The sequence below is a fragment of the Lissotriton helveticus genome, chromosome 4_1 (genome assembly GCF_964261635.1).
Source record: "Lissotriton helveticus chromosome 4_1, aLisHel1.1, whole genome shotgun sequence".
In the NCBI taxonomy this organism is placed as follows: Eukaryota; Metazoa; Chordata; class Amphibia; order Caudata; family Salamandridae; genus Lissotriton; species Lissotriton helveticus.
Genome location: NC_136063.1, coordinates 2043259262 through 2043280401, shown reverse-complemented (window position 1 = coordinate 2043280401; position 21140 = coordinate 2043259262). Strand labels below are relative to the sequence as shown.

Sequence of the window (21140 nt, the reverse complement as noted above, 5' to 3'; positions counted from 1 at the left end):
TCCGCTGCCAACACTTTGCGTTCCCTCGACTGGCTTCCAGTCAAGCAGAGGATTCAATTTAAAGTGCTCTGCCTGTCCCACAAAATTCTTAAGGGCTCTTCTGCCCCGATTCTCATAAATCTTTTGACGCCGTATGTCCCTGTTCGCCCTTTGAGATCTTTAGGTCAGGATCTAGCAGTGGTCCCTCGGTTTAAGCTTAGCCGAGCTGGAGGCCCCTCATTTCGAGTTCGGGCTGCGGCCCTGTGGAACTCTCTTCCTTTAAAAATACGTGCGCTTGATAATCTTTTTTTATTCCGTAGGGCCATCAAGACTTTTTTATTTCTTTGAGCTTGTTTGCTTCCTAGTCTGTTGCCTTCTTAGTTGTGTTGTGTTAGCTACCTTGTCAAGCGCCAGGACGCTCCTTCGCTGGAGCAGCTGTGCGCGTTACAAATTCTCATAACATAACATAACATTGCAGAAATATTTCGACAATATTACGCGTCCCTATACGAGGCACAGAAACTCCCTGACGACATCCCTGCCCAATACTTGAGTGGTGTGAAGACCGCTAAACTAGTGCCAAGCCAAATAGAAGACCTTGAAGCTCTGATTAGGTTAGAAGAAGGGATCTTGGCAATTTTTAAGCACAAATTGCTTAAATCTCCAGGCCCGGATAGGTTCTCATCCATTTTCTATAAAACCTGTGCCACACTTGCCCCACTACTGGTGAGGGTGTATAATTCCATTGGGTTGTCCTCCCCCATCCTATCCACGATGTTGGAGGCGCTGGTTACTGTCATTCCCAAGCCAGGGAAGGACATGTAATGCTTCAGTCTGTTGTCTGAGGAGCGTCACGGAAACCAGAAGAGAATTCCACACCTTCACCCTATCACCAACATGTGTTATTTATTATACCAACACAGTGTATGGTGATCAGGGGGAAAGAGGGAAACAAAACAAGGAAAATAAGGAGAAAACAAGGTTTCAGCAGTCTTCAGCGAAATCAGGAATTTCTGCACTTCAGGAAAACAGGGTAGCTGTGTAAAGAGAGCACAATTAATTAATATCAGACCCTCCCTTTGCTCTATGGGGACTTTATCATATAGCGTGACTATTAAGCTACCTGAATCAAGGAGAACTTTACACATTAAGGATTCCCTCCGATGTCTGAATAATGCACATGTGGGTTTCAGGATAGTGATATTAGGATTCTACAAAATAGAAGACAAAAGATATTATGCTGGGACCAATGAGTTCTATTTGAATCTCTCTTAAGTAGTAAAAGGCTCACCTTCGTAGGACAAAACACAAACTTTGTAATTGCACACAGCAAGGTCAAAAACCACTCTCCTGAAAAGTTTGTTTGAATAATCACCAACCTTGTAAAACAACCTTGGAGCGTATTCAATAAATGCGCTTATTCCGCATTTATAGTGATTCTCAGAGTCTATGAGAACCCACTAAAATGAATATAAACGATAGACAAACAAAAAGCTGCACTCATCTGTAGCAGAGACTTTCCGACCAATCGGCTCAGAAATCATAGACCTGCCCCTAACAACAAGGCAAATGGAAAGTAGATCGTAACACTAGACACGATAATAGCGTCGGTGGATACAAAAAAAACTAGGAAGTCGGACAGCACCCGACAGTACTCCCAAACCAGGGATATTGAACCAGACGAAGCCTCGATACCGCAACTGCCACTCACAACGCCTACACCTCCTCGGACGCCTTCACTGTGACCCGGAACGAATCAGGAAACTAACTCGAATGCGAAGCACTTCCGAGGGCGCGAGGCGGGATTAAATAGTATCGTACTGCGCATGCGTTATTTCAGGCGCATGTGTCGCGCTGGACCTTCTGTCCTTTTGCCAACCATCGTCCGTGGTATTTTGCCAACCACGACTATAAGCATGGTACAGGCACGACAGAACACCCCCCCTACGAGACCCCCCACAGGTTTGGGCTTGTGAGGGAAACTTCTATGAAAAGCCCTAACTAGACGTGGGGCATGCACTTGTCCATCAGGTTCCCAAGATCGTTCCTCAATTCCATTGCCTTTCCAATGAATTAAGTATTGAAGACAACGTCTCACCCTCCTAGAGTCAACTATAGCACCTACTTCGTATTCTTCATTGTCATCAACCAGTGTGGGAACGGGGACAGCAGGGCGACGAGTACCAGGTTCTACAGGTTTGAGAAGGGAGACGTGGAATACTGGGTGTATTTTCATAGATGGAGGCAGTGTCAGTTTTAAAGCAACAGGATTCACTATTTTACAAATGGCAAAGGGGCCTACATACTTGGGTTTGAACTTACAGGAACCTTTTAGGGATAGATATTTGGAAGACAACCATACATTATCTCCTATCTTATAGTCAGGTTCAGGTTTCCTTTGAGCATCTGCCTTTTTCTTGTATTCAAGTTTAGCTTGATCCAAATTGTCGTGTATCTTGGAATGTACTGTTTGTAAGTGATTAACCAAGTCTGCTACGGCAGGAGTGTTGCAGGAAGGAGTCAGAGGTAGGGGCAATACTCTGGGATGGAAACCGTGAGAGCCATAAAAAGGAGTATACAAGGTGGAAAAATGATGACTGTTATTATAGGATAATTCAGCAACCCATATTTACTCATCCCACTCGGACTGTGTTTGTAGCGTTTGGCATCGCAGGAACTGTTCGAAACATTGGTTCACTAGTTCGGTCTGTCCATCCGTCTGTGGATGATGGCTGGATGACAGCCGCATATCTATGTGTAATGCTGAACATAGTTGTTTCCAGAATTTGGATACAAACTGTGTTCCTCTGTCTGTGATCAATACAGAAGGAAGCCCATGCAATCGGACAATGTTATGTAGGAATACCGTGGCCAGGACACTGGATGAAGGAAGGCCTGTCAAAGGGATGAAATGAGCTGTTTTGGTAAACATATCTACTACAACAAGAAGGGTAGTATTCCCATCCTTTGTGCGAGGTAGCTCAACAATAAAGTCCATCGACACTGTATGCCATGGTTCAGGGGGAGTGGGTATCGGTTGTAATAACCCCACTTTTCCTCTATGGGAAGCCTTTCCTTGTGCACATATGTGGCAGGTACGTACATAGTGTGAGACATCACTAGCCAACTGAGGCCACCAACAATACCTTCTTACTAATTCAAGTGTTCTCTTATAACCCGGGTGTCCTGCTATTCCCTGAGTGTGGCACCAATCGAGGACTTGTTGCTGAAGAGGCACCGTTGGAATAACTATTCCTCCTTGAACGTACTGTAACCCCTCCCTAATCTGAGCTGTGTGTGGACTCACTAATTGTCGCATAGAGGGATCTTGTTGGGCATCTCTTATTTGTTGTACGAATTGTTCTTCCACTACAAGAGCGCCTATAACCCTGTGAAGACTAATGATAGCAGGGGGTTCTTCCAGATTAAGGGGAGGTTCAAAACCAATACGTGATAAGGCATCAGCCTTTCCATTCTTTTTGCCTGCTTTGAAATGGATGACAAAGTCATATTCGCTAAAGAACTGGGTCCAGCGTAACTGTCTCATGGATAAAGCTCTGGCTGTCTTAAGATACTGCAGGTTACGATGGTCGGTCAGGACAGTTACAGTATGGTGAGTGCCTAATAGATATTGTCGCCACTCCTCTAACACTTTCTTTATGGCAAGAAGTTCTCTTTCACCTACCGCATAATTGATTTCAGCAGGTGAAAGCTTATGGGAATAATAGGCAATGGGATGTAATTCACCAGTGCCAGCATCTGCTTGAGATAACACTCCCCCAACTGCCACTTGGGAGGCATCTACTTCTGCTACATAAGGACTCCTTGGGTCAGGGTGTCTCAATATAGGTGCTTGGGTGAAAGCGTTTTTTAGCTGTTCAAAAGCAGCATTTGCTTCTTTGGACCATTGGAAAGGAACGCCTTTACGAAGTAGTTTGGTTATGGGAGTGACCACATCTGAAAAATGATTTATGAATCTTCTGTAAAAATTCGAAAAACCAATGAATCGTTGGACTTCTCTAATATTTGTAGGAGGAGGCCATTGCAAGACGGCTGCAACCTTCTGGGGATCCATTTGCAATCCTTGGGCAGAAACGATGTACCCTAAAAAGGCTACTTGACGTCTGTGGAAAAAGCACTTGTCCAACTTACAGAACAACTTGTTATCCTGTAGTTTGCTTAATACTGATTGTACATGAAGGATGTGCTCTTCTGGAGTCTTTGAGAAGATGAGTAAATCATCAATATATGCAATTACGCATTTATCGAGGCGATCTTTCAGTACCTCATTGATAAAATACTGGAATGCTGAGGGGGCATTACATAGCCCAAAGGGCATCACAAGGTATTCATATAAACCGAATTTAGTACAAAATGCGGTTTTCCACTCAACTCCATCTTTAACTCGAACAAGATGGTAGGCACCCCGTAAGTCGAGTATTGTAAACCATTTGGCGTCTTTAATTTGATCTAACAAAGAAGAGATGAGTGGTAGGGGGTATTTGTTCTTAATCGTAATAGCATTGAGTGATCTATAGTCTATGCAACATCTTAACCCTCCTTCCCGTTTAGGTAGGAAGAAGAGCGCCGAGGAAGCAGGAGATCTGGATGCACGGGTAAAACCTAGTTCAAGCATGGTATCAAGATATTCTCTCAAGTATAAATTTTCTTTTTCCATTAAGGAGTAAACTACTAGTAGGTATACGTGCCCCCGGTTGTAGATCAATACGGCATTCGTATACCCTGTGAGGGGGTAGAGTGGTAGCTTGTTCTTTATCATAGACGGTTTAAAAAGACTGATATTCAGGAGGCAACATAGTATCGGGTTCATCTGGTGTCAAGCTTTCCACCCAAGGGAGAACCGAGTTTGCATTGAGTGTCACATGATTTTCAGATGGTTGCGAGGTGCACACAATGTTTGTTTCAGCCATGGCGTTGGTTTCTTTCATGTGGTTCTTACAACACTCTGATAAAAATAATAATTGAGATTGTTGCCAATCAATACATGGATTATGACTTCGTAACCAGGGAGTCCTAGGACTACAGGGAATTGGGGTGACTGAATTAAATCAAAAGCTAGAACTTCCCAATATGTAGAAATACATAGTGTTAAAGGAATGGTAGCATGAATGATGGGTCCTGATTTAAGCGAACTCCCATCTATAGTAAAGACTTCTTCTTGCACTTCTCTGTTTACCTCAGGTATGGCATTGTCCTTGGCCCATTGTCTATCCAGGAAGTTAACAGAGGCCCCTGAGTCTATCATAATAGATATTTTGATAGTAGAATTGTTCCAATAGAGTTGTGCAGTGACAAAGAAGTGGCCCGTACGCGACAACAAGGATGAGACCATATGTTTGGAATGACCCGATGGAGCGGTCTCTTTGAGCCTCGGGTCTGCTAGTTTTCCGCCTTACGGAACTGTTTGGGTTTCACTGGACAGTCTCTTAAGAAATGTCCTGCTTTCCCGCAATATAAACATAACTTGTTATCTCTTCTCCTCTGTTTTTCGGATTCACTTAATGGTCCTTTAATACTACCTATCTGCATAGGCTCGCTCTCATCTGTCTTAATCTCAATTTCTGCTTTCTTTTCTCTATTTCCTATTCTAGTATAGTCAAACCTGATTCTGTCTTTTAGTCTCTCCCCTAATCTATGATCTAATTTAACAACTAAATCAATTAGCTCTGTACAGTTCTCAGGGAGATCCACTATATGTGCTAAGGCGTCTTTAAGCTCTTCACGCAAGCCTTTATAAAAAAAGATCACTACGTTTTTCCGTGGGCCACTCAGCTTCAGCAACAAATCTGTTAAATGTAGATATATAGGTGGTTATGTCTTTTGAACCTTGCTTAAGATTGAGTAACTCGGTGTCTGCAGCATGTGTGAAAGTATGCTTATCAAATAGTTTACGGAGTTCTCTTTTAAAAGCCACATAATTCAATAACAAAGGATCATCTTTTTCTATAAGAGGTATGGTCCAATTGGCGGCTGAACCTCCCAAATAAGAAATGACGAACGCCACCTTTGCTTGGTCGTTAGGAAAACAAGCTGCTTTGCAGACGAAATGCAACTGACATTGAGGGAGGAACTCTGTACATTTAGCGGAATCGCCATAAAAGCGCTCAGGTGGGGCCAAAGGAATGGACTGCGGGGTTACTACTTGAACTACAGAAGGAGCCGTACTAGAACTAGCCCCTCCTTCGCTCTCTCGTTCTCTATGCAATGTATCTAATCTCTTTGATAGAGCTTGGGTCTCTCTTTGTAGATTCCCTATCATGGTGGGCAAATCCGTAAGGGTGTGTTCCATGGCGCTCAGGAGACAAAATATATAGAAGGCTTCCCGTTCTGTAATGCTTCGGTCTGTTGTCTCAGGAGCGTCACGGAATCCAGACGAGAATTCCACACCTTCACCCTATCACCAACATGTGTTATTTATTATACCAACACAGTGTATGGTGACCAGGGGCAAAGAGGGAAACAAAACAAGGAAAATAGGGAGAAAACAAGGTTTCAGCAGTCTTCAGCGAAATCAGGAATTTCTGCACTTTAGGAAAACAGGGTAGCTGTGTAAAGAGAGCACAATTAATTAATACCAGACCCTCCCTTTGCTCTATGGGGACTTTATCATATAGCGTGACTATTAAGCTACCTGAATCAAGGAGAACTTTACACATTAAGGATTCCCTCTGATGTCTGAATAATGCACATGTGGGTTTCATGATAGTGACATTAGGATTCTACAAAATAGAAGACAAAAGATATTATGCTGGGACCAATGAGTTATATTTGAATCTCTCTTAAGTAGTAAAAGGCTCACCTTCGTAGGACAAAACACGAACTTTGTAATTGCACACAGCAAGGTCAAAAACGCTCTCCTAAAAGGTTTGTTTGAATAATCACAAACCTTGTAAAACAACCTTGGAGCGTATTCAATAAATGCGCTTATTCCGCATTTATAGTGATTGTCAGAGTCTATGAGAACCCACTAAAATTAATATAAACGATAGACAAACAAAAAGCTACACTCATCTGTAGCAGAGACTCTCCGACCAATCGGCTCAGAATTCATAGAACTGCCCCTAACAACAAGGCAAATAGAAAGTAGATCGTAACACTAGACACGATACTTGCGTCGGTGGATACAAAGAAAACTAGGAAGTCGGACAGCACCCGACAGTACTCACAAACCAGGGATATTGAACCAGACGAAGCCTCGATACCGCAGCTGCCACTCACAACGCCTACACCTCCTCGGACGCCTTTACCGTGACCCGGAACGAATCGGGAAACTAACTCGAACGCGAAGCACTTCCGAGGGCGCGAGGCGGGATTAAATAGTATCGTACTGCGCATGCGTTATTTCAGGCGCATGCGTCGCGCTGGACCTTCCGTCCTTTTGCCAACCATCTTCCGTCGTATTTTGCCAACCACGAGTATAAGCATGGTTACAGGCACGACAGGACAAGAGACATTCTCTTAATGTGGATCTTAAAATATTTACTGGGATCCTTGCACAGAGACTCTATGTAGGAAACTGGCTTTATATACACTACACCAAAATTATAGTGTGTATAGAGTCCAGGAGATCCCAGAGGTAGGCAAAGGTTAACGTTAGATAGAACCTTACTCTCTATTTGTGGTAGAGTGGTCGAGCAGTAAGGCAGTATCAGAGGACAGTGTTAAGCATTGGATGTACACGAGGTGACACAGCAGGAGATTCTCATGAGGAGCCCTGCTGTGGGGCAAGTGCGGGCAGGAAGCCACTGATGGGCAGTGAACTGGAGTGAAGCTCTGGACGGCGGGGGATTGCGCCGAATGTGCAGAGAACGTTGCGTGGCTCTGGGAGGTGCTGAGCCACCCGGCATACTGTTGGTGGAAGATTTGGTGGAGGCGGATGTTGGAGGAGTCCCAGTGTGCTGGAGACTGCCAGATACTGTGCTGTGGTCAAAGAGCGGCAAACACTGAACGGGAGCGGAGAGGTGCGAAGTGGATGCGAAGTGGACTTCCATTAGAGGTGACGCAATGGGGAAACCAGAAACTCTCCAACCCATACTTACCTTTGACGCTGCCGCGAATAGGGCGAACAGACCTGCCACGGAAGATGGCGAGCAGAGCAAATCTGCTGCGAGGGAGATGCCAACACCCTCAGGGCCGCCTGACCTTCTACACGCCCACCCGCCAGCTACGGTCCACCAGCCTCGCCCTCGCAGCCGTACCACGCATCCGAAGAGCCACCGCCAGAGGAAGATCCTTCTCTTACCTGGCTGCCAAGACTTGGAACTCCCTCCCCATCCACCTTCGGCTGACCCAGGACCATCGCGCCTTCAGGAAACAACTCAAGACCTGGCTGTTCGAGCAGTACATACCCCTCCCCCCAAGCGCCTTGAGACCCTCCCGGGTGAGTAGTGTGCTATACAAATGGCATGATTGATTGATTGATTGATTGATTGATTGATATGCATCGCTTGCTACAGGAGATGAGGCAGGGCTTCGCCACAGTAGTGGACAAGGTGGATCGAATGTCATCTAGACTAGAGGCCATTGTGCACAAGATGGACGTCCACGAAGAACGTATCACAGAGGCTGAGAGAAGGATCTCCGAGAATGACGATACTACTGCCAGTCATACGGCGCAACTTGCGAGGATGGACAAACTCCTCAAAGTCATAGCAGCTAAGAATGAGGACTTGGAAGCCCGCAGTCGGCGCAATAACATCCGCGTGACAGGGGTTCCGGAGTCAGCCAACACTGGCCGCATGGAAGAATATGTGGAGAAATTACTTCTATCTGCGGTTGGAGCTGAGGCCTTCTCAATGCAATTCATTGTGGAGCGGGCTCACCGATCACTGGGGCCTAGGCCGCCGCCTGGAACTTCGACTAGACCTATAATAGCACGATTGCTGAACTATCGTGACTGGGATGTAGCGTTGCGGGCTGCACAAACCAAACAAAACTTAACATATGACGGAGATTCGTTCTCAATTTATCCGGACTTCACTCCAATTGTACAGGAGGAACGACGCAGGTTCCTAGCGGTCAAGAGGAAACTTCGCGAGGCACAGATTGACTATGCACTGCTGTACCCTGCAAACTTAGGGTAACACACCAAGGGAAGCAAGGATTCTTCATGAATCTGCAGCAGGTCGAAGACTTTCTGCGTACGTTGAAGCGGGCAGCTCGGAGTGGAGGAGGAAGAGGGTCCCCGCAACACGAAGCAGCGCAGGACATTGATGAAGAAGCGTGATAACTTTGATCCTGGAAGGGTAACATCCCACGCTCGCAGTTGATACTGAGGGTGCACAGGGGTAGGAGGGGGCCCACATGTGCTCCATGAACAGAATAATGAAGGACACTTCGGACAGCAGAGGTTGTACCTGTGGTAATGTACTCCAGGCCCGCTCCTCCCACCTGCCAGGGCCCTGCGGTTAGTTAGTTGAGGGGCTCACGGGGGGAGAAGCGGTTGTGTAGCTGACTAGAGTTGTCCCCCCAAGGGTGTTCCCCAATGTTGGACTATATCCACTTGATGTTTGGGGTGTTGTTTGTGGGGTGGAGGGAGGGTGGGTGGGAAGGAGATACTGGCAAAGTTGGGTTGCTTCAGTGGGAGGGGGGAGAGGGGTTGGGCCGAAGACTAGGGTTGAGAACTATCTTAAGAGTAATGGCGGTTGGTTTGTTGGCTGGAAGGATGAATTAGGGGAGGGAGGGAGGAGGCAAGGAAGTAAGTTTGGACGGGTGGGGGGGAATAAAGTTCACTGAGCAGTACGACAGTTCTGGAAGGCATATGTTGTTGTTGCTGTATAGTCTGAGGGATGGAAGCATGATTACAGGTTCTGCAGATGGAGCGATAGAGCATGAGTGGGTACGAAGTGGAATGCGTCGGTTTCGGAGGCACTTCTACGCAGGTGAAACGGAGAGGTGGTATGGCGGGACGGGACAAGTGCGCTGAGTTGAATATCCTCTCTTGGAATATGAGGGGGCTTAATGATGCACGCAAATGTCGACAGGTGCTGTGTACTTAAATAGACAACAGACTCAAATAGCGCTGTTACAAGAGACACACATCCCTCCCCAGTCACAGAGTTCTTTCGCTGCTCGCTGGGCATCGACTCGCACATTCTCCTCATATTCATCATACGCCAGAGGAGTTGTTATACTGATCAAACAAGGAGTACCGTTCGCGCAAGCTGGGTTGGTGACGGATCCGCAGGGACGATACGCTATAATCTGGGGAAGGCTGGGCAGGGACACGGTCACGATTGCTAACTGCTACGCTCCTAATGTAGACACCCCGGATTTATTTGCTAAGGTCTGGGGAAAATAGTTCAGATAGGCTCTCAGCACATAGTCTGGGCGGGGGTGACTTTAATGAAAGTCTGGTCCCGAAACAGGACAGGATGGAAGGCACTGAATCTTACCACAACAGATCCCGAGAGGTATTGACCGACTTAATTGCGGAAGGTGACCTGATAGATGCCTGGAGGAGGCTGCACCCGCACGATAGGGAAGGCACACACTTTACATCCTATACAGGCTCATGGGCACGATTGGATTATTGCTTGCTGTCTAGGGGGTTGATGGTAGGAGTGGAGTGGGTGTTAGATCTTCCATGTACATACTCCGACCACTGCCCGGTAAAACTTACGCTCAAGATACCTGGGCTGGATAGGCCGAGGCCTGTCTGGCGGCTACAGCCGAGGGCCCTGTTGGACCTGGTATTTCGAACGGAGCTAGAAGAGGAAATTAAAGATTTTTTGTGAGGAACAAGGGGTCTGTAGATAGCATTGAAATGATCTGAGAAGCATTCAAGGTTACTATGCGCGGTTTTTGCATGTCCAAAAGCTTCGGGGTCCTGCGGAATATCCAGCATACGCTGAATACTTTGGAGCGCGATCTGAAGGTGCTTGAGGATCATATGGTGGGGAGAGGCGAGGGGACACTGCAGAGTGAATTCAGAATTAAATTGTCCGCTTATGAGGAGGAGGCTGCTAGGGAAGCTAAATTCAGGGGGCGGCACTGGGTGGCGCGACGGTATGGAGAAGGGGAACGCCCGGGGAGAGTACTTGCGGAAATCACTAGAAGTCCCAGATTCAATAACACTGTACTGGAGATAGAAACGCAAGAGGGTGGGTTAACACACGACTCGGAGGGGATCTTAGCGACTTTCAAGGCGCACTATGAGACCCTATATGCCACCCAAGGGACTGATGAGACGGATCTGGAGGGCTTTCTGGGAGATGTGACGTTATGCTGGTTAAGTGACGTGCACAGACAGTTCCTGGGTGCCCCATTAGAGACGGAGGAGATCCGGGAAGCAATAATGTCTTTGCAGAATGGGAAGGCGCCGGGGTCAGATGGCATACCAGCTGAATTCTGCAAATGTTACGTGGAGATCATGGCACCTGTATTACGTGAACTATACGAGGAGTGTATGGAAGCAGGGGCTCTACCCTCCTCGATGAGCCAGGCGATAATAACGTCGCTTTTGAAACCTGGGAAGCCCCCTCAGAAGCCAGACTCGTATAGGCCACTATCGCTCATTAACTGTGATACTAAAATTCTTGCGAAAGTTTTGGCCACCAGGCTAACATTACTGATGGATAAAATAGTCCTCCCGGATCAATCAGGGTTTATTCCAGGGCGTGCTACAACACACAATTTGCTCTCTCTCAACCTTACTCTTCTCCCTCATACAGACGATTGCACCTGAACTCCCGGTAGCGGCAATTTTCCTAGACGCCACAAAGGCATTCGACTCTGTGGAGTGGCACTATCTGTTTGCAGTGCTACAGCGAATGGGGTTCCCGCCCATTTATGTGACGTGGCTCAAATAGCTGTATTATAAACCAACAGCTAAAATAGTGATATAATGGCAATATGTCATCGGCTGTGGAACTTACCAGAGGCACTCGTCAAGGGTGCCCTCTCTCACCCTTACTTTTCGCCATTGCAATTGAGCCGCTGGCAGCTAGGTTGCGGCAGATACATAAGGATAAAGCGTTCCGTTGCTATCAGCGGCAACTGTTAATTTCGCTATACGCGGATGACATAACGCTGTATGTAAGGGACCCAGAACAGAACCTTAACTCCCTCCTTCGAGAATTCTTGGTGTTCGGGCGACTCTCGGGGGTTAATATAAACTGGGGTAAATCACAATTCTTCTCCCTCACGACTGCAGTCACCAAATTCCCCTTAGACTTCCCATTAGAATGGTGCGACGACGATCTGCGATACCTAGGTATACAGGTGTCCAGGAATCAAGAGGAGACGCTGCGCTTGAACTATGGCACGGCAATTACCAAGCTAGAGGATAAGATCACCCGATGGATAGCGCTGCGGCTCTCGTTGGCGGGCAGGGCGTCACTGGTGAAAATGGTGGTGCTGCCCCAATTCCTATACCTGTTCCTGAATATACCTTACTACACTGGTGCCAATTTTTTTAAGACGCTGCGCTCTGCGCTGCTCCGACTGGTATGGGGTGGAAAACAACCCCGCCTCCGGTGGGCAATTATCACGCAGCCGTATGATAAAGGCGGTTTTGACATTCCAGACTTTGAGATCTATTTTTTGAGTCCGCAGGCTCATTATGCGTACCACTGGAAGTCGCTCACGTTATACATGCCTCATTTGGCGGTTGAGGCCTGGGTGGCTCGGCCGCTCCCTCTTAGCGGAGCGGTCCACGGTCCCCTGGAGGTAGTGGAGACTCCCTTCATGACGGTCACATGTACAGTGGACGCTTGGAGGCGCATAGCCCGCATGTTGGGAGTACATCTCTTGTACTCGCCGCGATTACCCCTCGTATACCACCCTGGCTTGATAGTACTGCAAGAGGTGGGATTTCAGAACATGTGTAAGCGGCTGCGAATTACAACATGGGGAGACCTCTTTGAAGGTGGGCAGTTTCGGACGCGGGAAATATTTTTTCGGGGTCTTTCCTCCCACCCCCTTGGAGATTTTCTTGTATGTCCGCTTCCGGCAAGGGATACGGATGGTGCTCCCAGAGTTCCCCTCGGAGCTGGCAATTTTTGAGTCATTGCATATTCTGCTTAGTTCTCCCGATGGGAAACACTTAGTATCGAAACGGTACAGGACAATCAGGGAATGCAGGAAAGGCGTGGACAGCTCTGCTCGTACCAAGTGGTCGACGGACCTAGGACAGGAGATGTCTGATGCACAATGGAAATACTGTTGCAGTATCACAGAAAATATAACAGCTAGTTGCAGATTTAGAGTTATTCACTATAAGTTCCTACAACGATTCTATTATACTCCTGCCACAAAATATCGTTTCCAGTTAGCGGACAATGATAGGTGTATGAGATGCAAGAGTCCTGGAGCGGGGTTCATGCATATGGCGTGGGAATGCCCGACTGTGTATGAATATTGGACCCACATACATCAGGCACTAGAGAGAATGCTGGGTGTTAGCATTGAAATGGACCCCTTGTTGATGTTGCTGGGTTACACTATGTGCATTCCCAAACAGGCGAGAAAGTTTGTGGATATCGCTTTGCTGATGGCGAAACGTAGAGTTGCCTGCAGGTGGGGAAGAGGGAAGCTCCGAAGTTCAAGGATTGGTTGCGTGATCTTGTATACTACCAGGAGCAATCTGCTATTTATGCGTAGTTATTACCAATGTCCTCTAGGCCGAGGGATATATGGGGACCCTTGCAGATGTACTTGTTAAATGATGTGGAGAGCTCTACTGGGCATACTGAAGATGATCCCCCGGGGAGTGCTAGTGCTGTGACCCTATGACAGATGAACCTCTTGTGACATTCACTTGTTATACAATTGGAGGTGAAAATGGTAATGATGCACACTCTTGTTATGTTGTCTTGTATAGTTATGTGCGGACGGCCTGGCATCACAGATGATGGGCATTTAAGATCCTCCCTCGAAGATTAACCTTGCATCAATTCACGAATGGTTAATTGGACTCTGCCATGCCCCGATCCCCCACTTGCTGCACGTACAGTGATTCTATCTGAATTGCCTTATGACTCTGTATCTGACGCATAACGTTGTTTGACCTGTACTAAGATGTGATGTGATTCCATGCATAAAACTACAAAATAAAAAAAATAAATAAAAAAAGCATTGGATGTACACACTCAGTCAGCAAATGAATTCACACACTCAAGAACTGAACTCAAGGCCAATTGTTTTTGTATAAAAATATACTGTTGTTTTATTTTAGAGCCAAGCAAGCCTGGCACAGGTAAGCATTAAATACTTTACAATAATAAGTTGCTGATTGTAGAAAAGTTTGAAAATTCAAAAGGAATTGTACTTTGTTTGATTTATAGGGGGTGCAGTAGGTTGCAATACTTAGCAAATACAATACATTGAAATGAATAGGTTTTTTCAGTAAATTACATTTAAGTAAACTTTTTACATTACTTTTCTAACTCAGTAAGGTAAGGGTTGGTTAGGCACCGCTGGTTTGAGCACACAAGGCCGTGGGCCTTGGGGTGCCTTTTGGGGTTGGATCTTCCTACCAGCTCCAGGTGGCGGTTCGGGGGGCCAGCTGGATTTAGACTGCAGGCGTCGGTTGGAGGCTTGAGGCAGGTCAGGGGTCGCCGGATCTCGGGTCAGGATCACCGGGGTGACCTCCTCGTGGTGTTTTTCCACTCGAGCTCGGGACGGGTTCGGTGGGTGCAGAGTGGGCTGGATTCCAGGATTCCGGTTGCTGCCAGAGGTTGCAGTTGAACAAATCCGGTGTTCACGAGAGAATCAATCTTTGGAAGTGAAGGCAGGCAGGTCCTCCAGTGTTTTTGAGGTTGCTGGCTGCAGGACACACCAGGATTTTGCAGGAGCAGGTTTGAGGGGAGAAAGGCCTGTAGGGCTCGGGCCAAGTCAGTGGGCATCGTCCTCTTGTTAGCTCTGCACGGCTCTTCAGTCCTTCTTCTTTTCTTCTTGTCATTTCTGGATCTGAGGAAGCAAGGTTCAGGGTGCCCCTTAAATACTAGATTTAGGGGTGTTACAGGTAGGTAAAGGGCAGGGACCAATGGGCCGGGGTGGGTACACTCCCTATCGTGACACCCTACAGTGGGAAGGGGCAGTAGCCTGTCCCTGGTTGGTTGGGTCACCCCATCCTCAAGATGGCGGGGACTCAGAGTTGTGCTTCACCACGCCTCCCCCACCTGAGGGGTGGAGTTGGCAGAGGTGGGCACAACTCTTTCCCTCACTTGTTTTTCCTGCTGGCTCTCCCACCCAAAGTGAGGCGTAGAACCAGTGAGGACCAGTTGCTGAAAGCAGCAAATGGGCTGGGGAGGCTCACAAAGGCGACATGCCTTCGAAGCCTCCTCTTCGTGAACACTGCCCATCCTGGGGGAGGAGGTTTGGCACCTCGCCCCAGGCCCCCAGAGCAGCAGGCTCTCGTCCCAGTGGTCCAGAAACATGTCTGTTGGTGGCAGCCTAAGCAGGCACGCCTGACAAGGTTTCTCCTTACCTATTTTAATCACAATCGCCTTTTATTCTTGCTGTTCCCACTGATTTGCTTCTGAGGGTTATGTTTACATGAATTGGGGAATTTTAATGTATTATTCATTTTTTTACCTGTATTTGTCGGAGTGTGTTATACTCCTGTTTTTTAAAGACATCTAGCTGCTTTTTCACAGAGTGTGTTATACTCCTTTCCGCATTGCCTTTCTGCTCAATATCTTGGCAAGTAGTGTTTAGTGGCCATCTTGACTGTGACGCTCATTAGTTGCGATCAGCGCTCTAGCTGTCGCACGCTGTACCGCGCCCACATTAAACCCTGTTTAATGGCCTGTGGTTGGACGCGCAGCGGACGCAGGCCTAAGGTGCGCCTAAGGCAAGCCTGTCTGCCCCTGTCAGCGCCAAGTCAGCGGTCAGCGCTAGTTATGCTGCCCGATGCGTGACTGAAGATGGGACACACCTGCGGTTATCTGGTGAGTTTCTTAAATCGCTTTGGCCTCTCCTTTGCCCTCCCCGAAACCCCCCCCAAACGCCCCCCCCCCCCCCCCCCCCCACTGCTGCAGCTTTTTGCCTTTTAGAGCGTACTTTCTCTGCGCAGCCTGTGGTTTTGCTCCCAGACCAGAACTTCTGTCGCTCATTTCACACACCACTTCCCCGAGAGGGTTGCGCGTCAAAGCTGCTCTGCATAATTCCAGATCGGCACGGAAACATCACGCTGAGATTTTTGACCTGGTCTCTGATAACTCTTTGGATCTGTTGTTTGTTACGGAGACTTGGCTCAATGTCGTTTCAAACCCTATTGTTGCGCTGGCCACCCCTGCTGGTTATAAGCTTTGCAGGGTGGATCACCCCGTTGGTAGAGGAGGTGGTGTAGCTATACTATACAGGGATAATTGGGTTCTTCACAGTGAAGTCTCTAGTACATGGGACGCGTGTGAGGTATTAGATTTCAACATCCACTTCTCGGGTCATTTTACACTGGGTGGCTCTGTTATCTATCGCCTCCCTGGCCCGGCTTGTGCTTTTGTTAAATCCTGTGGTGATGCCATAGCCAAGCGGTCACTGCGCTTTTCCCACTTTATGATTCTGGGCGATGTGAATCTACATCTTGATCAACAAGATGTTAAAGATTCAGTGGATTTCCTTGATTCCCTCCATTTAGCTCACCTTTTTCCAATGTGTCTCCCATCCTACTCATCAGGGTGGTCATATTTTAGACCCTATCTGTTCCAACTTCCCTGTGGTGGTCGACGAACCCTCCCCGATCTCCTGGTCGGACCACTTCCTCATCCGGTTTTCCTGGGAGATCACTCGGCCAGCTCAGCCTTCTCGCTCCATTCGTCCTCCGACGTTCAGTAAAATTTACCTTCTTCAATGTAAGAGCTCTTTGGCTGCATCTAGGCCCCCCGTCAGCAAGATCTTGAATGGGAGTGTGACCGGGTTTACTAACTGGATTGCTGACTCAGTGTCTTCTCTATCGTCGCCTCGCCTACCTAAGCTTGCTAGAGAATCTCCCTCTAATCCTTGGTTCCTACCGGAGCTTAAATCTTTGAAACATGAGTGCCAAGTTCTGGAAAGGGCTTGGCGTGCCAGCTGTTCCTGCCCTCAGGCTAAATTTACTTTTGAGAGCCAAACAAAAAAGTTACTATGCCCCCATCGTGGCAGCAACAAGCCAATTCTTTACTTCACGTATCGTCCAGGCTAACAACAACTCTAAAGAAATGTTCTCAATTGTGAAAAGCTTTATGTCTCCTCTCACCTTGACGCGTTCTGCGCCTGTTACGGAGGCCTGGTGTAATACTTTTGACAGAATTTTTCTGGACAAAATTTGCGCCATTCAAGTCACGTTTGCCCCCTGTGTTTCAAAACCTAGGCCCCGTATTTCTGTTCTGCCCTCAGCGAATACTTCGCACAATCTTTCTTCCTTCTCGCCAGTAGATTTATCTCGCTCCCTTAAAATTTTGAAGGCTCTGAAATCAGGATCTCCTACAGATCCCTGTGCGGCCAGACTCTTGGCCTCTGTTGCAGACTGTATCAATCCTGAGGTCAATCTGATCATTAACATGTGGCTGCAGGGGGCCCTCGTTCTAATGTCCTGGAAGCAGGCGAGTATTCTTCCCCTCCTCAAAAAGCCATCCTTGGACCCATCCATTCCAGGAAACTACCACCCTATCTTGCTGCTGCCCAGTCTGGCCAAGGTCTGTGAAAAGATTGTCACCAACCAACTTAGTGAGTACATCGAGGGCTTTGCCCTGCACCATCACGCACAATTGGGTTTCCGGGCTGCCTATAGCACAGAGTCTGCTCTATTGGAGGTGTTTGAGGCGATTCAAGAGTGCCTCGATGCCGGCGGGATTGCAGCTTTGGTTATGCTGGACCTCGCAGCGACTTTTGATACTGCGCCTCTTGGAGATCGGAGTATCCGGGTCAGTGTGGGGCTGGATCAGGTCTTTTTTGGAGGGTTGCATACAGCAGATTTGGCTTCCATCGTGCGCCTCTGCCCCCCAAGCAGTTGCCACGGGTGTCCCACAGGGGTCATCCCTTAGCCCCCTTCTTTTTAATATCTGTGTTATCCGCTCGTTTATCTTGTGGAAGCATTAGGGGCTAAAGTGATGGCCTATGCTGACGAAACCCAACTGCTGTTTTCTTGGGGACGAGACAAGGATGCAGATGTCCCCGCCCAACACTGCCTTTCCTCTGTCTTTCAGTGGCTTTCTCAGGCACAGCTCAAGTGCAATGAGGAGAAATCGGAGATCCTCTTGTACGGCGCATTCCACGCGGACTTCAGAGAGAGGCTATGGCCCCCGGGTTCTCCCTTACCGAGCATTAAGGGTGACTCTGTTAAGACTCTCAGGGTCTGGTTTAATGAGAACCTGACCTCATCGCACGTTAAGAAGTTGGTGGGCTCTTGTTTTAGCATCCTGAAGTCTCTGAGGAGTTTCTTCCTCTTCTGCCTAAATCTGCAAAGGAAACTGTTGTTCGCGCTTTAATTCTCTCGCGCCTCGATTACGCTAATGCACTGTACGCTGGCATTCCGGGCTATATTTTGAATAAGTTGCATGTGATCCAAAATTCGGCTGCCCAACTCCTGCTAGGCCTTCCCAGCAGGTGCAGTGTGGGCTCTCATCTGCGATCTCTGCGGAGGCTCGGATAAAATTTAAAATATTATCCATTGCTCACAAAGCCCTCCATGGTCTGGGTCCCATTTATTTACAGAGGAGATTTGCCTTCTATATTCCGGCGAGACAGCTGCGTTCTTCTTCCCAACTTTTGGCGCAGATTCCTCGATTTAATCGCCAAAGGCTTGGCGGGAGCTCTTTTGCCCGGCTGGCGACGCAGGCATAGAAGGCTTTGCCATTGGCCTTGAGGGGCGTCAAAGACCCTACGATCTTTAAGAAAAAGCTGAAAACTCTTCTGTTCAAGCTCTATTATTGTTTCTGACCTCTTTCAGGCTCGCGCCGGGACACTCCTCGGAGTATCTGTGCGCGGTACAAGTGCATATAGCATAACATAACATAACACTCAGTCGGGTCACTAGAAATTGGTCGAGTTTCACGGGGCATCTCTAAGATGCCCTCTGTCTTGCATTTTACATTAAATCTCACACTGGCATCAGTGTGGGTTTAATGTGCTAAAAAGTTTGATACCAAACTTCTCAGTGTTCATTGTAGCGATTATGGTGCTGTGGAGTTCGTAATGACAAGCTCCCAGCACCATGTACTCTTAATGCCAGCACTGCACTTATAATTCCCAGGAATGGACCTGGGCACTGTAGGGGTACAGGGCTCATGCATCAGTACTCTCACCACTGGCATAGGGCACCCAGCTAGAGGGGTGACTGATCTATGCCAGGGCAATGGCTTGTGGGCATGGCACACAGGGACGCATGCCATGTCGACTCTTTACTATGTTCTGCACCAAGTCATGCAGCCTGCAAGACAGTGTTTGAGTGTCAGGGTACAGGACCTCTAAGGGTGGCACAATAAGTGCTGCAGCCCTTAGAGGCCTTCTCTGGTCACAGTACCCTGGGTACCTGTGGTACCATTTACCAGGGGCTGACCTGTGGCCAGAGATGCCAATTGGGTTTTGGCTTCAATGCAATTTTAGGGAAAGAACATAGGCCCTGGGTACCTGATTAGCAGAAGCCCAGGGCACACTCAGTGAAAGAACAACAGCAATTCAGCAATAAGTGGGGGCATACCATGCAGAAAGAGGGCACTTTCTCACACTCTCCCCCTATCTTCCGGGGTTGATAGACCCGGATCAGTCGGGTTTTGTTCCAGGCAGCCAGTGCTCTTACAATACCAAGCACCTCCTACAAATTATATACAAATCCGAACGCTTTGAGGATGAATGCATGATTCTCTCTATAGATACAGAGAAGGCGTTTGATAAGATGCACTGGCCGTACCTTAAAGCAACCATGGGTCATTTCGGCTTGCCGGAGTGATTTATAAACTGGGTATTAGGGAGTTACACCAATCCTACTGCCTCTATCCGGGTGAATAGCCTTATCTCGCAACTCTTCCCTATCCAGCAAGGGACGAGACAGGGCTGTCCACTCTCACCACTATTGTTCGCCCTTTATATGGAGCCTATGGCCCAAAGAGTGTGTTACAATCCTTTAATATGTGGGGTGGCCTGTAGATTCCCTGATGACGAACTAGAATGCTTTACACAAGCATCAAGATTTAATGTCAACGTACATAAGTCATCATCGCTTAATTTAACCCTTACCCCTGGCACAATGAAGGTTCCTATGTGTGCTCACCCCCTTCAATAGGCTCGAAAAACTATCTCCGAATTAGGCGTACAACTTACCGCCAGTATACAACACTCCACTTCACTGAACTATACAGCACTACTGTGACACATATGCGAATGCCTCCGTTGATGGAGACCACACTCGCTGTCTTGGCTGGGCCGTATAGTGGCGATAAAAATGACAATACTACCTCAGATAATATTTCTATTCCAGACTCTTGATATGGCTGCCGCTCCAGGAGTGTTGCACTTGTTGCAGCGGGACCTGGAGGGTTTTATTTGGCGAGACCAACGTCCCAGACTACATAGCGAACTATGCTACAGGGCCCCCACCGCGGGTGGCTTAGCAATCCCTAATTTCCAGGATTACTATTGGGCAGTGTAGCTGAGATCCCTTGTGGAGTGGTCACGTCCAGAATCTGAGAAGCACTGGCTGTTCATGGACAGAGCTTTAGCTAGAAAACCCTATGGGGCATTCCCTTTCTCACGAAAGCCGCCAGACCTCGCAATCCATACTTATCAAAAGTCACACACACAACACCATGAGCTTGAGCCAGGGTTGCCACTTCTCGATCCCTCACTAGATTCCCGTTTACAATCACCCTTATAGTCCAAAACCCTGATTTCACGCCGAGACTCGACATGAGGGCATTCGCACACTGGACAAAAGAGGGTTGCCGGTCCATAGCGTTAAAACTCTCTTATCCCCCGTCTCTTGGCACTACTTTCTTCTTCTCTCCTGAGTTTACGTGTTTCTCTTTGGAATGCCTCTATTTTTTCTTTGGATTTTAACTCCTTTAATCCTTCTTCCGTAGTTTCAGCCATTTTCATCAAGTGAATTGCCATCTGAAGTGTCAGTCCTTCCGTATTCAGCAGTTTCTGTTGTACTTTCCAGTTGTTGGTTTTCAAAACCAATTGATCTTTCAACATTTCATCCAGGAAACCCCTATAGTTGC

At 47.7% G+C, this 21140-nt stretch overlaps 1 protein-coding gene across 5 annotated transcripts in view; it reads left to right on the top strand.

Annotated features, from left to right (window-relative positions):
* The window catches only part of LOC144829499 (uncharacterized), a 400486-nt gene that overhangs the window by 8907 nt on the left and 370439 nt on the right, over positions 1-21140 (top strand). Inside the window, exon 2 of one of the 5 annotated variants that reach the window (XM_078688696.1) lies at positions 14177-14197. The exons of the other annotated variants lie outside the window; for them this stretch is intronic. The gene's annotated coding sequence lies outside the window, so the exon portion shown is untranslated. The remainder of the gene's footprint in view (positions 1-14176; positions 14198-21140) is intronic. 5 annotated transcript variants of the gene reach the window in all.